This window comes from Tamandua tetradactyla, chromosome 7 (assembly GCF_023851605.1).
Source record: "Tamandua tetradactyla isolate mTamTet1 chromosome 7, mTamTet1.pri, whole genome shotgun sequence".
Lineage (NCBI taxonomy): Eukaryota > Metazoa > Chordata > Mammalia > Pilosa > Myrmecophagidae > Tamandua > Tamandua tetradactyla.
This window is the reverse complement of record NC_135333.1, coordinates 167,762,116-167,779,685: the sequence shown is the minus strand read 5'-3', so window position 1 is coordinate 167,779,685 and position 17,570 is coordinate 167,762,116. Positions and strand designations below refer to the sequence as shown.

The 17,570-nt window shown below is 38.9% G+C and overlaps 1 long non-coding RNA gene across 1 annotated transcript; it reads right to left on the bottom strand.

Annotated features, from left to right (window-relative positions):
* Nucleotides 1-2,797: 2,797 nt before the first annotated feature.
* On the bottom strand, nt 2,798-16,269 carry LOC143642838 (uncharacterized). Its single transcript, XR_013155938.1, has 3 exons — nt 16,202-16,269; nt 15,597-15,680; nt 2,798-2,958 (listed from the first exon to the last, which is right to left on the bottom strand). It is a non-coding gene; the product is annotated as an uncharacterized LOC143642838 (long non-coding RNA).
* Nucleotides 16,270-17,570: the final 1,301 nt, after the last annotated feature.

Sequence of the window (17,570 nt, the reverse complement as noted above, 5' to 3'; positions counted from 1 at the left end):
TTTATCGTACTCCATTGTAATAGTCCATTTACTTGACAGTCTTTTTCATTATACTATTTGATCCATGCCTATTTTGATCAAAACTCCATCCCTAGCACATAGCACATAGTAGGGATGCTCCGTATGTATTTGTCAAAGGGCTGAATAATTGCATAAATGAATGATGGAGAATTTCATGGTAATTTTCATTGTTGAACTTGGTCTTACCCATGCCCTCCTGTGTTCAATTCTTCACTCCAAAGGAATGACCTGGCCTGCCTACCTGTTGCAGAAGAGAGGAACAGATAGTAAGGACTCCAAAGTCTTTAGGAGAAGGAAAATAGATCTTTCTTAATATGGAGTTCTTGTTCCCCTAACTATGTATAGGAACATAATGAGGACCCTAAGATATGTTTAATATTTTAAAGGACTGACAAAAAATCATGCAACTGTCCAATACAAGATTTCACGCCGATGTGTACGCTAGCAGCAATGTTCTATTTCTGCTTCTCCTCTGATGGGACAATTGAGGAATTGTGCTTCCTCAGCCAAATTTGGTCAGCTGAATGGAAGTGACTTGTTTCTGTTTCTGATGGAGACATTTAGTAACCAGTAGCAAGTCTTCTGGTCTGGTCATGCCCTGAAGCAGCAACTATAGAAGCTGAGGCTGGCATGGAGATATCACATGGACTTCAACAGGCAGGTATCACGTGGACGTGAGCAAAAATTAAACTTTTTCTAGGTTAAGCCATTGAGATATTGAGCGTTTTTTTGTTACTATGGCAAAACCAAGTCTATTTTGACTGATGTTAATCGTTCTTAACCTCCAGGACTTAACATAGGGCTTGACACAGAGTAGGTATTCAATAAGTGTTTGCTGGATGAATAAACAAATGAATAAGAAAACAATAAACTGTGAAGACATATCACTGTATCCCATTGCAAATCAGTGCACAGACTTTTAGGATACAAAGGTCCGTGTGAAATGGGTGCTTACAGATGTTACATCACAGAGCCTTCTCACCTCCTGCAGTAGGAATAAGTAGCTTTGCCAATAGCTCAGTTAAAAATACAAATACTGGGTGGGCTGTGGTGGATCAGCAGGCAGAGTTCTCACCTGCCATGCCAGAGACCTGGGTTCAATTCCTGGTGCCTGCCCACGCAAAAAACAAAAAAACAAACAAAAAACACAAGTACTTGATAAAAACCATTGCTTATAAGTCCAAGTTCTTTGATTATCTCAGTCATGAATGACTTTTCCCCAAATATTAGTGATATAGGATTCATTGATACCAGTCTTAGCTGTTCAATGGGATTCAAGAGTCAATAATGAATACAGGAATTAGTTTGGATTTCATTTGATCATGAAGTGAAAGGCCTCCAATAAGTACTGTTAAATCAGATGCAGACCAATTTTCAGAATCTATTTTAGTAGGCCTTTGTAACCAGGTGCCATCCTGTCTTTAAGCACCTGGTTAGAAATGATACCCTAACGTATGTTGTTATGCGTCTTTGCCTCCAAGTTTGCAAAAGCCACAGCATGACGTCAATATTGGAGGCAGGGCTTTCTTCTCTAGTGCATTGATTTTAAATTAAATTAACGCTGATCTTTAGGTCATCTCCCAGATTATAAAAGCCGAATGCCTCATTAATGATGAAAACAGTAGCAGTAGATGTATTGGAGCAGGTTGAGCAATTTAAATGCTTTGAAATGCACTTGGGCAAAGCAAGGGAATTCCAAGCTAGACAATTAAGGGTTGATTCCAGACCTGCTGATAAGGAAAAACTGCTTGAGTGGAGTGTGTCTTGGAAAATAGCTGGGATCTTGTGAGGGCATCTCCCTTCTTGCAATCTGTTTAGGTCCTTCTACCATGATCTCATGAATCTCATTTTCCACCTGAACCATGATGGTCCTATCTTCTTCCAAAACATACTCCACTTCCAGAAGAGTGTTTGTTACCTACTGCTGCATAACAAATTACCCAAAACCTAGTGACCTGAAACAATATTTATTAACTCATAGTTTCTGTAGTTCAGGAATCTGGGCAACTTAGCTGGGTCTTCTTTCACCAGCTGCAATCACCGTGCTGACGAGGGCTGCAGGCATTCCAAGGTTCAAAGGGGAAGGAGCCACTTTCTGGTTCAATCATGTGGTTTAGGGCAGGAACCTGTTTCTTGCAGGCTGTTGAACTGAGGGCTCCAGTCCCTTGGAAACTATGGGCTTGAAAGCTGTCCTACATTCCTTGCCACATGAACCTCTTCATAGGCAGCTTGCTTCCAAATGAAAAGCAAGCAAATGAAAAGAGCCAGAGAGAATGAGCAAGCGAGAGTATGCTTGCTCATGATTACCAATAGGTGGGGCATGATTTCTTCAGGGCATGATTACTAATAGGTGGGGACTGGTAAAAGCCATCTTAGAAGTATGTCTACTGCAAAGAGCAAATGCATGGTCGTGGGAGCCTCTTTTCTTCCCTCAACCCCATTAGCAGAGAAGAATGAATGAATATTTGAGACTGAAGCAGTCTTCTATAAGTGAAAAATTTCTTTGCCATGTTTTACCTTTAAAATTAAAGAAATTTTGCATTTTACTTCATCTAAACCATAATGTATTAAGTTAATATATGTAATTATTTTGCACCGATTATGTTCTGGGCACTATTTTAAGTGCCTGCTATGTATTATTTCATTTATTTTGCCCTTTTACACATGAGGAGAGGGAGGTACAGAGAGGAATCTTTCAGAGATTGCCCAAGGTCACTCTACTAGTTAGTAAAAGACCAGGATTCAACCAAAGCAGTCAGACTCCAGAGTCCTTGCTGTTATCCATTATATTTTAATTCCTGTCGAAGGCATTTTAATTTCCTGCCATTCAGAATATTAATGACCCAGGATGCTGTGCCACATTTCATCTATGGCTTCCAGTGTCCCCTGGAACGCCCCAGTTTGGGAAGCTCAGGTGTGGCGGAAGGCAGTTGAGATCTGGCAAGAGAAGCAAGAACTATCTTTAGCACGTAAAATTAGGCAAGCCTCATAACTTCTCTGTAAAGTGGGGCTAATAATACCAGCCTCACAGGGCTGTTGAGGGGATTGAGATAATGTGAAAGTGCCTGGCATAGTCGCTAACACATAAACCCTTAGTAAATGCCATTTATTTCCTAAACAGCAAGTCACATGTTAAAGCAATTACTGAACACACATCACAGCAGCATGCTCCTCGTTTGCTCTCTCTCTTTATGTCCATGCAGTTCTGGAGAGAGAGGAAGAGGTCCCCTCTGCCTTTCTTCAGTGCAGACGTGGTCCGAATTGGCGCATTGTTGCCCTGTCTTAGTCCCAACCACCGGTGCCATTCTCATGCGAGTGACAAGACCTCAAGAGAACCCTGCACTGGCCCAGTTTCCAGTCTTCTATGAACCCTTTAGATTAAAGATGATTCAGAAAAACATAAGACTCATTACAACAAAGAATTACATCAGAGCAGATGCCAGTTCAATCCAAGTAGTGCTTCCTGGTACCGGGTTGCTGGGCACATGGGGTGAAAAAGAACCTATAAACCATCCTCCAGAGGTGAGCATGACGAGTGCACTCTCAGGCTGCAGCAAAAGAGGAACAGTTACCCGAACAAGAGAGATACTGAGTCATTTGCCTTATGGATTGATCATCACATTTGAAACATTGCGTCCGATTCTGGACAACACCCTCTTTAAATACAGAAGTTTATAAAGGATATAGTATACATTGGATACTCAGAAGTCTAGGTGACAAATTTTTGGAAGAAATAGAAACATTTAGTCTAAAGATAGGGAGACCTTGGGAAGACACTTTAAATGTTTTATGTTCTTAGAAAGCTTGTCATATGGAAGGGGAGTCTTATCTCTATTGCTCCTGATAACAGAACTGCAACTTCTAGAGTTCAGTTCAATAAAACTAAAAATCAAAATCAAATAATTAGAGGTTGGAGCGGCTGACTTTGATGGCTTTTCCACCTCTGAGATTCCTGGATTTCACAGGTGTCTAAAGCTACGTAGACCCAGAGGCCGTGTCCTTCGCTTGTATTGTCATCTTCTCACTCTTTGGGAGATGGAGCCAGGACAAACTGTTTACTCTCTTATGTCAATCCTAATTAATTGACACTGCTTCAATAAGGGGTTTTGAGGCTGTAGGGAAAAAAATTCATAATAAAATAGAATTAACATGTTTTGAGCATTTATTATATGCCAGACCCTATTCTAAGTACAGCACGTGTAATAAGTCACTTTATACTTGCAACAGCTTTAAGAGTTGGATCCTGGTAGCATCAACATGTTGTAATAAGAATGCGGAGGCACAGACGAGTAGCTACCTAAAGGCCACATGGCTGGTCAATGGCGGCAGTGGACGACAAATCAGCAATTGGGCTTGAGAGCCTTTACCCAATGCCTCTTCAATGATTGTTTGCAATATTTATCATGAATGGAATGGGGTGATGATTGTGTCTAAGGTCCTTGCCTCAGGTTCTGCTTTGGGGGAAAACTCTGAGACAAGTGGATATAAAATATTCTTATTTTAATGTCCTACTCATTCAGATTGAAGCAAGAAAAAATTCAAAGACTCCTTAATGACTTAGTGCTCAGTATTTCAGACACCAAATTATAGGAAAGCAGTGCTTGGAGTTATAGTATTTCTGCCAAAGGTCTGTTTGGGTGCCTCCTACATTGTCCTGTTTGTGCTGTGTTACAGATGGTGGAAATATGTGACACCAGTGATTTAAGTATTTCTCTGACCCTGAAGCCATCCAGGATAGAAGGAACCCCAACTCCCTTGCTTAACACCCACCCCCACCCCCAGATGTCTATTTGTATAAATCTCCTGGGGATCACACATGCTCCATCCTTGCCCCAGGAACCTCATTAGCAACAGTCCCCCTCTATTGCTCGGGCTCCCTGAGGCAGTGTCTGCTTATGTGTTTTCTTATGCAGCCACTTCCTGAGGTTGCTGATAGCTGCAAAACTGGTTCCTGCCCAGACTTGTCACCCAGCTGTGTCTGCTGAAGCAGTGTCATTGTTTATCTCTTCTCTGGTCTAGACTTCCTTACTCTGCTGAAGTAACCATGTTAGTTGAGTGTCCTATCAACAGCCCCCCAATCTGACACCTAAAAGTAGGCTCATCCTTTTAGACAAACACAGCACCCTCTCCTATTTACTGAAAGGATAATTGACAATATCTCATGCCCTTGGTATCTAAGAGATTTATGAAAAGCAGGCAAATGAGAGGTACTGGCTTATAAAATGTATCCAAGCCAGGCATTCATTGTGAATATATCTCATGTTTTGCACTATATGAAGAAAATTCCTTGTCTCTCCCTGTATAAGTCTCAATGTGTCTCACTTTAGAATTTACTTACAAGATATTTTCTATTAAATTGGCCTCAAGAGTCCCACATCATTTCTCCTTCCAAAATTTCCTTGTGTTCTCTTTACTGTAGAGAAGTCTAAGGAAAGATGATAAAAATCTACAGTCCTTGATGGTCCATTTTAAAATGCAAGATGTTAAAATCAAATAAAGTAGGTCGAGGTTTCTCCATATTTAGTAGAGACTAGCACTTTTCCATATCAGCAAATATTAAAGTTGATAGGCAATCAAAAGTGCTACATCTTCCTTTAGTATAAGAAATTTTATCAGGAAGCTAACAGTCTATTTATAGCTTAGCCAAAGGGATGACACAAATTCAACTATATAACTTTATTGTTTATGATTGTATAGATGGCTATTTTGAGTAAAAATATTTTATTTTACATTTATTTGGACAATGAGTAATAGTTAAACACATTTAACTAATTAATTATAAGTGAAATCTGTTTAAATGCAGCTTGTGGTAAAGCTCATAAAACCTTTAGGGGTTTGAAGCAATATTTAAAATTGGCACACCAGATAGAACAAAATGGGGGAATGTGCAAGGAGGAATAATAACTTGAATTCAAGGTTACAGTTATCTAGGGAAAACTTTAAGTCTTTGGCTTGTTTTAAGATTGGAGAAGGTTATGAATAACCTCCATTATTCTGGGACATAATAGCACTCAGTTGGACAAATATAATAAAATGTGTAAGTAAAATTAAATGATGGCACTACTATTCTTCCTAATAATAGCAATTCTAATATCTAGGATGTTTGCTATGTTCCTTTAATGAAAAAGAACAAAACAAAAACTGCCAAAGCAGGCCAACACTATTGGTATAATGAACTATTTTTAAAATTCACCTCACTAATACCAATGAATGATTTTAATAATTACTTGTAAGTTCATTAGAGAGAAGTTGTCACTGTTAGTTAATGGAGAGAAGGATGGAAGGTGAAAGGACTTCAACCTGAACTCTCTATTCTTTCATCTCCTTCCAAATATGCCACCGTCCTCATTAAAGTATACAGAAGAGAATCATAGTTATACTTCTTTGAAATTGGAATCATTCTTTGGTGAGGATCTCATGAACTCCTTATCTACTCTTGGACTTTTCTAAGATCTTGATTTGCTGGAGTCCACTCTGCTCCTCAGGGGACTAGCCTTTATATTTCTGTTATGCCCAGCCAATCACCAGATCCCGTCCTTCCAAGTGGAAAGCAATCGTTTGCAGTAGTTGGCCTACCGTTCCCAAGACACGGACTGGGCCTTGCCCTGGACACCATCCATGGCTCACATTACACTGGCTTTGGTTGGGCATTCCTGATTCTGCATCTGTTTTCAGTTTAGACCTAGCACTTCCAGAACCCACCTTTCTGAGTGTTTCTTGTGGACTCATTCTGCATTCCCCAGTTACCTAACTCTTCCAACCTCAATTTAGAGTCTAGATATATCTCTAAACAACTCTTGGTCTGTCCTTGGATTTGTTGGACCTTTATGTCTGTCTGAATTCTTTCCCAGTACAAGAAGTTCCTCCTATCACCATCAAACTACTTGTAATGTGGCTGTATTAGCTAGGGTTCTCTAAAGAAATAGAATCATCAGGAGATACCCATAAATATAAAATTTATCAAAGTGTCTCACGTAACCATGTATGTGAGACACATGGTTACGTGACATATCCAAGGTCTGTAGGGCAGGCTGCAAGCTGGCAGCTCTGATGAAGTTCCTCAATGAACTTTCAGGAGAGGATGGCTGGGCAACTGTGGAGATGTAAGGGTCTAAGACCTATAGGGCAGGCCAAAAGCTGGTAGCACTAGTGAAGGTCCTCAATGAACTCTCAGGAGAGACTGGCTGGCTGAAGCAGGAAGAAGAGAGACTGTCTCTTCTGAATCCTCCTTAAAAGTCTTCTGGTGATTAGATTAATCATTATTCATTGCAGGAGACACCCCCCTTAGCTGATTGCATTTAGCTGATTGCAAATCCATCAGCTGTGGATGCCGCCAGCGTGGTCATGATTTAAGTCCATGAAATGTCCTCACAGCAACAGACAGGCCAGTGCTTGCCCAACCAGACATGTGGGCACCACCACCTGGCCAAGTTGGCACATGAACCTGACCATTAAGTGGCTTTAGCCTTCCCCTAATCTTAATCAGAAATTTCTACACCTGGATTCCCCCTATGCTCTCCTCCCATACCACAGGAAGATCAGCCCTCCCTGGAATGCTGGTTGACTTCTTAGGTGCTGTAGGTAATCTGGCTGGTACATTTATTTTCCTTATCTCTCCCTCTCTTCAATAAAATAGTTTATTAAATAATAATAATAATAATACATACATACATACAAAGGGAGATTGCTGCAAAAGTCACTAACATAATCATCCATTTGAAGTGATTAACATCCAGATCTCTTGCTGCAAAAAGAAGCTCAAGGATAGCACAATGGGAGAATTTCTTATCAACTCAGAGCCCCACTAATACTATCACCACCACAATAACTGACTACAGACATATCTCAGAGATATTGTGGGTTTCCATTCCAGACCACAGCAGCAAATATCACAATAAAGCAAGTCACACAGGTTTTTTTGTTTCCCAATGAATATAAAAATTATGTTTATGCTATACTGTTTTCTATTAAGTGTTTGATAGCATTATGTCAGAAACATGTGCATACTTAAAAATATTTTATTGCTAAAAAATGCCAGCCATCATCTGCACCTTCAGCATGTTTTCATCTTTTTGCTGGTGAAGGGAAAATTGTCTTCATATTGGTGGCTACCAATTAGTCAGGTTGGTAATTGCTGAAGATCAGGGTGGCTGTGGCAATTTCTTAAAATAAGGCAATGAAGTTTGCCACATTGAGTGACTCTTCCTTTCATGAAAGATTTCTCTGTGTCATGCCATGCTGGTTGATAGCATTTTACCCACAGTAGAAGCTCTTTCAAAATCAGTCAATCCTCTCAAATGCTGTTCCTGCTTTATCAATTAAGTTTATGTAATATTATAAATTCCTTGTGTCATTCCAAAAATGTTCACCGCATCTTCACCAGGAATTGATTCTATCTCAAGAAACCATTTTCTTTGCTCATCCATTAGAAGCAATTCCTCATCCATTCAAGTTTTATAATGAGATTGTAGCAATTCAGTCACATCTTCAGACTCTACTTCAAATTCTAGTCCTCTTGCTACTTCCACCAGATCTACAGTTACTTCCTCTACTGAAGTCTTGAACCGCTCAAAGTCATCTATGAAGTTTGAAATCAGTATCTTCCAAACTCCTGTTAATATTGTTTTTTTGACTTCCTATCATGAATTCACAGTGTTCTAAATGGCTTCCAGAATGGTGAATCCTTTACAGAAGTCTTTCTATTTACTTTGCCCAGATCCATCAGAGAAGTCATTAGTTATGCCAGCTATAGCTTTACGAAATGTATTTCTTAAATAATAAGACTTGGAATGTTGTGTTAGCAAGCATGAAACCAATATTAATCTCATTGTACCTCTCAAGCAGAGCTCTTGGGTGACCAGGTGTATTGTCTATGAGCAGTCACATTGTGAAATGAATCTTTTTTTTCTGAGCAGTCAGTCTCAAAAGTGGCTTAAAATAGTCAGTAAACTATGTCATAAACAGATGTGTTCTCATCCAGGCTTTGCTATCCCACTGATAAAACAAAAAACAGAGTAGATTTGGCATGCATTTTAAGGATTTTCAGAATGGTAAATGAACATTGGTTTCAACTTAGAGTCACCGTCTACATTAACCCCTAACAAAAGACTAAGCCTGTCCTTTGAAACTCTGAATTGAAGGTGTTCACTTCTCCTCTCTTGCTATGAAGTCCTAGACTGCAGTTTCTTCCAGTAGAAAGCTGTTTCATCTACATTGGAAATCTGTTATTTAGTGTAGCCACTTTCATCAATTATCTTCTGAATAACTTGCTGCAGCTTCTACATCAACACTTGCTGCTTCACTTTGCTCTTTTGTGTTATGGAGATGGCTTCTTTCCTTAAACCTCATGAACCAACTTCTGCTGCTTCAGACTTTTCTTCTGCAGCTTCCTCATCTTTCTCAGCCTTCATAGAATTGAAAAGAGTTAGGACCTGCTCTGGATTAGGCTTTGGCATAAGGGAGTGTTGGGTCTGGTTTGATCTTCTATCAGACTATTAAAACGTTCTCCATATCAGCAATAAGGGTTGTGACAGTTTGAAGCTTGTTATATACTCCAGAAAATTATGTTCTTATATTTATTCCATTCTGTGGGTTTAGACCTGTTGTGGGTAGGATCTTTTGATTTGGTTCTTTCAACTGAGATGAGACCTACCTACCTTAATCCTCTTAATAAAACACAGAGAAGCTAAGAGATGAAATTTAGGGAAGCACCCAGAAGAGCTGAGAGGCACAGCAGCCAGAAGCCTAAGCAACGAAACCTGGAGAGAAGAATGAGCAGACATCACCATGTGCCTTGCTATATGACAGAGGAGCCTAAGCTCACCAGATACATCTCATCAGAGAAGATATCATGCTGTTGGTGCCTTAGTTGGGACATTTTCATGGCCTCAGAACTGTAAATTTGTAAGCTATTAAATCCCTATCGTTAAAAGCCAGTCCATTTCTGGTATTTTACATTTTGTCAGCTTTAGCAACTAAAGCAAGAGTGGCTTGCTTTCTTATCATACTTATTAACAATGCTGGAGTAGCATTTTTTTATTTCCTTCGAGGGCTCTTCCTCTGCATTCACAACCTGGTTCACTGTTTTGCACAAGAGGCTGAGCTTTCAGCCTCTCTTGGCTTTTGACTAATCTTAATCATTTATAGCTTTGATTTAAAGTGAGAGATGTGTGATTTTTTCCTTTCACTTGGGAGCTTAAGGCCATTGTAGGTTATTAATTGGCCTAATTTCAATACAGTTGTGTCTCAGGGAATTGGAAACCGGAGGAGAAGGAGAGACACAGGGAATGCCAGTCGCTGGAGCAGGCAGAACACACATATTGATTGATTACGTTCGCCAGCTTACATGGTGCCCCCCAATAATTACAACAGTAACATAAAAGATCACAGACCACAGATGACCACGACAGACATAACCGTGATGAAAAAGTTTGAGATATTGCAAGAGTTCCCAAAATTTGACACAGAGACATAAAGTAAGCACATGCCATTAAGAAAAGCAGCATCGATAGACTTGCTCAACACATGTTTGCCACAAACCTAAACCTTCAATTTGTAGAAAACCCACATTATCTGCAAAGTATAATACAGCGAAGCACAACGAGATGAGGTGTGCCTGTATTCTGGCAGAAAGAGCTTTAAAACGTCCTTCAAACTATATCAAGAGGTCTGAAGTGACACAAAAAAATACAATATAGCAAAAAGCACAAATAGAGGACAAGTGCACAAAATCTCTTATGAGAGAGAGAGAGAGAGAGAAACTCTGTCAGGGAAGGATTGAAATTTGGGGGAGCCCAAAACGTTTGCAATTTAGGGACCTCTCTTAATGGAAAAGAGCACAAAATTATAAATTACTATTCATTTGCTAGGATGAATATTTATTTTGCATGAGACTAGAAAGCACAACAAATTATAAATTTTAAAAAGCTGCCAAATATGACAAACATCACAAAAATAATATTTTTATTAATTGCCTGACATATCTTTATAACACTTTTATTGTCTGCCTATATTCTGACTGCTTCTTCATATACCAATAATTTTGAAATATAATTCTTTTCACAGACACAAATAATTATTCTTCTAGTATGGTTAATTAACGTTTGTTTTCGGTAATAATTTAGAAAAGATATTTCACCTTTACCACTAATTACTGTTAATACACAAATCGTTCAAATTGCCAAATTTGGAGAAAACTCTATCAAGATTCTTTAATAAATGGACTGTGATGATTCACTTTTATGTGCATTGCTCTTATAATTTGCGGCCCTATAAACACAGAGATTCTGATCATTTCTATTTCATATGATCTCATCAAATAAGAAAAAAAATGTATGGTACGTCTATAATTGCATATACCATAGTACAGCAAGTGAATTCCTGACAGGAGGGAAATTCTGTTCTGGCCAGAGGTCAGTGAGGAGAGGAGCCTCTATTTTGAAATTGACGTGTCTGCTGATTGGAAGGTTTCTCACAGACCAGCTTCTGGCGCCACACATTTTAAACTGCATTTGTCCTCCTGTGCCCACACGGGACAGGCTCATAGGCTACACCCTCCCATCCTGCACCTTGATGTCCTGAAGCTAAGTGAGTGGGCATAAGGAGTGGTGGGTGCGTGTCTGAGAGCCTTTTCATCCCAAAACAGGTAGTAGCATCTCAAATATGTGGAAGCCAATGTGAGCCACAGAAATGTATGCCACTAAACACAAATGAACATAGGAATAATTCCACCTCCCCGTAGTTGCATCCTGAAAAAGCCTGCAGCCAGTTCTCTATCAAGTCAGATAGGATATATATATATATGCCTTGAGCAGGTATTGGAGTAGAAAGAGACAGCCATTCTTAAACAATTGTGGTTTAATTATCTTACACTTTGCAAATTTTGCTCATTTACAGGGTCTCTCCTAGAGCCCTTGAAGTGGCCTGTGCAATTGAAGGGTTCTGAAGCTTAACTTTATCACCTTCATGGTAAATCTACCTCTGGCACCAGCCCACATTTTCCTAAGCATTTTGGAAAGATAGAAAATGAATCCCTCCATGGAAATTAACAGGCAATGACTCAGTATTTGGAAACTATACATTGAGAAAGGGAACACACAAAGACTAAGGATCATTTATGCTTGTAATTAGGGTCCTCAAAGCAGGTGTAGGTATCACTTGAGGATATCACCCAGTGGGAATGACATGGGAGAGACTGCAAAATATCCAGATGTGTGTTGAAGTATTTGCACAGATCTTCCAGTTCCTTACTGAGGAGAAATTGCATTTTGCTATCAGAATCAAACATATATTCTTCATAATTTATTGAATAAAAAAATATTTTAAAATGTATATATATTTTTTATCCTATAATGTAGATTTCAGTTCTTCTTCAATTCTATTGCTTGTCTTTGTTGACTCTCCAGGTGGGAAACTGAGCTATAAAGACAAGCCCCTCCATGACTATTTTAGTTCTGATTTTGGGTCCAACTAAGCTAAAACAGGTTAAATACCTCTTCTATAGAATTCTTTCTTAATAAGGCCTATTTGACAGATATGCTACAGGTTACAGAAGTTCCAAGGACTGAAACAACCAACCATATTATGAATGTCCTCTCTGCAATAGCTATAATGGGTAGCCTACGCTGAAACTTTGAAACTCTAAGGGATGGTGGCCTTGGGGTGGTAAATAGAAACTGAAGAAAATGATAATAGATTCCAGAAACTGATGGAAACATTGTGTGATCAAATTTAACCAAGATTTAAAAAGACAATCATAGGATGCATGACTATTTGTTGTGAAATAAAACATTTTTCTATTGTGCAGGAGATATATAGAAACACATGAATCATTGTAAGAAAACAGATTCCCTTATTGAATAAAACTAAATGTGAGACATATGGAGAGTCACAAAGTCAAGATTTGGAGTATGAATATAGAAAAAATAGAAGAGCAGGTTACCAGGGCAACAGTCCAGGATATATCCCTTTGCTTCTTGAATGTCTATCCCAAGTTAGGGAAGGAAGTAGGCTTGCTTTATACATTTATCTAGTTCTCATATGTATAATTAAGAATTTGCTGGAGAATGTAGGACTGAGAAATACCAAAAGTTATTACCTATTTTGTTTTTCTTTGGAATAAAAACATACCTAATCTTAGATAGAAAATATATTTTCCATTTTTAAATATTTCTAGAAAAGGAGATTAAGAGCTGTGCTTGGATAGAATTCCTATTGTTGAAATTGTTCTCATCAGAGATCAATTTTTCCACCTAATCATTTAACAGAGTAATCTTTGTTCTTGTTTTGTTCCATCTATAAAATATCAAGTTCAGCTTGTTCATAATCCTTTGTACACTAACCATCCACACAATTTTGTTGAACTCTCCCCAAAGACTATTTTCTTTTCTGACCAGAAAAATGGTAGTTGCTTTAATATTTTCTCATATACTCCTAAGCCATTTTTATGACTCTCTTCTTAATTTGATCAGCTCTTTATTAACTGTGTTGCTCAGTTTAGCTCACCTTATATTAAAAAGTGTTGTTCCATCACTCAGAAATCTGTGTGAGTGCAACTAATAGAAACCCCAACAAACAGTAGCTTAAATAGCTAATGGGTTTATTTGTCTCATTCAATAAAAGGTTCGATGTAGGTGGTAAAGGGTAGGTTGGTGGCCCAATGATGACTTCAAAGGTTCATGTTTTTTCATAAGACCTTCCTCAACATGCTTGTAGGATCATGGTCACAAGATGGCTGCTGTACTGCCAGGCTCATGTTCATATTACATACAAGAAGATGCAGGAAAGGACAAAAATCCTCCCGTCAAGTGATGGAGTCTTCTTCCCTAACCAGTGAATCTGAGCTGGCCTTGAATTTTCTTGAAGAACAGAAAATGAAGGAACTGATGATATGCCATCCAAGAGGCTGTGTCTCAAGAGACTCTGAATGCTTCCACGTCTTCTGGAACCCTGCTTTGATGCCACCAAGCCAATCCTGGCTAACTAGAGGATGAGAGACCATGCCAAGCAGAGACTAGCAGTACCAGCTGAGGTTGCATTAGATTAGTGAGACTTCAATTGACCCACCACATATAACCACAGACACGTTGTGAACCCAGCCAAAACTTCAACAAATCATGGCTGAGTCCCACCTAAACGAATGACCTAAAGAATCGTAAGTTCAATAAACTCATGATTGTTTTAAGCCACTAAATTTAGGAGAGGTTTGCTATGCAGCAAAAGCTAACTCATACACAGGGGCTCTTTAGAGACACCATTCCCACTCTTTCTCCACCTGTAGTTCCCTTGACCTAGATGAATATATTTCTATTCTAGCTGAATACTTACACCCCATTCTTCATCCGGAGAAATCAAGTGGTGCCTTAAGCCTCTTTCTGCTCAGGTCTTTTTTACCAGCCTTATACAAGATAATAATGAGCCTATGTGACTCTCTGTTGTGCCACACACAGTCCCACTTTTGTTCAGACTGACTCTGGGAGGGCAGGAGAGTCAACAAAGTCACCATGTCTTGCCTTTAGATGTTTTTATGGGTGCCAGCTATCAATACATGGAATTCCCCAAACTGCAGAAAATAGTTACCAAACTCTCTGAATCATCTCCTTAAACTCTTTCTCTCTTGACTTGAGATTAAGGGGAAAGTACTCCTCTTTCACCTTAGTGAATGAGTGAAGCTCACAGCATACCAATTGCTTCCAAAAATCCCTCTATAATCTCAAATAATTCAACCCTTTGATACTGTTCTTGGGGTGCTGGGTTAAGTATCTTCCAACTGATTTCTGATCACTTCCCTTGCAAATTCCACATCATGGGCTCTCACCTCACATCAGAATGTTGCATCGACTTCCATTTGATTATCCAGCATAATGAGATAAAATTGTAGCCACATGAAGAATTTAAAGTTTATCAGCAAATACTTGTCAATGGGAGCTAGAGTCAGGGAGGGGCAGAAGTTAAGTAACTGCTTTCCAGAACTCAGAACTTGATGGAAAATATTCCACATCTTAGCCCAAAGGTTCATCACAAAATTCTAAATTCGTATCACTGGGGATGCAAAGCTACCTGAAGGACTGTAAGCAAAGTGTAATGAATGCCAGTGAGGGCATGTCATAAGTATTGAGAAGACTCCTGGTGGGGAGCTGCAGGAAGCACCTGCCCTACAATGTCTGTTCTTATTTAACATCTTCATTCATAAGTCAGAATAGTGAACAGTCAGCACACTGATGAAATTCACAGATGGTACTCATTTGGGAGATATTATGAATACCAGGGATATCAGTGAAATGATACAAAAGGACCGAGAGAAGGAATAACAATGAGACTTGACTTTGAAAATGCAAAGTGATGTATCCAAGTATAGAAAAAGAAACCTTCAACATTTAAATAGAGGGGAGAAAACTGGAAATCAATGTCAAAAGTGACATCAAGTTGGATAATGGAGTTAAATTTAAAATAGGCCATTTGAAATAGAGCACTAAACTTACTAGGGTATCTCTTAACCTTCTCTGATGTCTGGAAGTTGAATTAGGTATCTTTACTATGTGCTCCCATACCCTTAATTTGTCATATTTTAAAATTACCTTTTAATTTGTTCTATCCTTCCCCATAAGACTCTAAGCTTCTTGAGAACAAGGATTGGGTTATGTTCATTGTAGATGCTGGATCTGCAAGTGATTATAACATATTAAGCACTGAATAAATATTTTTTTGAAGTTAGAGACAATTTCCACCAGCATTTTTTTAAAAAAGATACAGTGGTGGGATATTTTATTTGATGACAAAAGAGGGCAAAAGGGAGAATTACGGAGAAGTTGGCAATAGTGATCATGCCCCCTCTCATTTGTATAGACATTTCATAATCATTTTTTGAGAGGGAACAAAAAACCTTTAATTCCCATATTCAACAAGGGTCAGAGGGGTGGTTGAATTCCTTACTATGGAGTTAAAGCGTTTCAGAATGATGAATGAGCTCTTTGATTTGCAGAAGATATTCATGTCAGTTTGAGCAGCACTTTTGAGATGCAAGGCATGTTAGCTTAGGGTGAACTGAGATACAGTCAAATTTAATGGTTTAGAACCGTGGTTCTCTCAAAATGATTTGAGTACCCCTCAGTTCCCCCAAAACTCTTTCAAGAGGTCCACAAAGTCAAAAATATTTTCACAGTTATATTAAGGTGTGCGTTACCTTTTTGGGTACATTCTTTTGAGAATAGAGTGGAGTTTTCTGGAGGCTATATGACACGTGATGACATCATAATCCTGACCAATGGAATGTTTACTGGTGTAGTGCTGTGTTTTAATTATTTTGCAGTTTTTAATTCTTAATACAGCATACATCGATAGATATGACACACACAACCAAAGGCTTTTTAGGGTCCTTAATAATTGTTAAGAATATAAGGCAGTCTTAGGACCAACAAGTTTGAGAACCAGTAGTTTAGAATTTAGATTTTGGAGTCAAACAGACATAGGTTAAAATCCTCATTCCACTGACTTCTCCTTTGTTATTTACTCTTTCTAAGTCTCACTGCCCTGGGCATAACAGCAACATTTACCTCATGAAGTTTTTGTGAGGATTAAATAAGAAAACAGACGTATAGAACATAGCTTGCTCCTGAGCACGCAGTAAACACTTCCTAAATGGCTTATCATCACCGTAAAAGAATGATAACATACAGTGTTTTCCCAGAGCATTTTCATGACTGTTGTAAGCCAGCTTCATTTGCAGTACCCCGTTCATCCCTCAAGGAGAGGAAAGGAGAGGAGGTGAGAGGGCAGAGCTTCACTCCTCCTTTAAATCAATGAGAAATTGATGATTCTGCTGCTTCAGACTTTGGGAGGGTGTGGGTTCATCGATTTCAAACCTGCCGCTGGAAGCCCCTGTGTGTAAATCAGAATGTGCAATAGATGATGTCTCCCCTTCTGCAGGTTAGAGCTGGAAAGGTTATCAGTTTCAGGCAGGAAGAGTGAAGGGGCCGTGCTTCTTAGCAAAGCCTTTGGAGAGACAAGTCCCTGCCCGTGACAAGAGTTATGTGGGCGCATCTAGGACCACATTCTTTCCTTTCCTCAAGAAGACTGCTTTCCAAGGACCACGGCCGTCAAAATGGCGCACTCATAAAAATATTACCAATCGTAATGGGAGTCAAATTCACATTTCTCTAGCACTTCCTAATTAATGCTTTCACGTGCATAGATCTATCATATCAGAGTTAGAAGAATCTTGTTCACTCTCTGATCTATCTTCTAATATAGAAATGAGATGAAGGAAATGGGACCTCAAAAATTTAAGTGACTTGCCCAAGATTATGCATATTATGGAAGAACTATTTTCTTATTAAAACTCAGGATAACTTGATGGATGTGCAGAGTCGATATTATTTATTACGCCCAATTTGCGGATGAGAGAACTGAGACTTAGTCAGATTTACCTATTTTCCCAGAGTCATCTAGGAAGCAAGTAAGAGGGGCAGGATTCAAATCCAGGTCACCAGCCCATCTACAGAATCATGATTATGTTATATATGATATATATTAAATATGTATTTTAGTATATA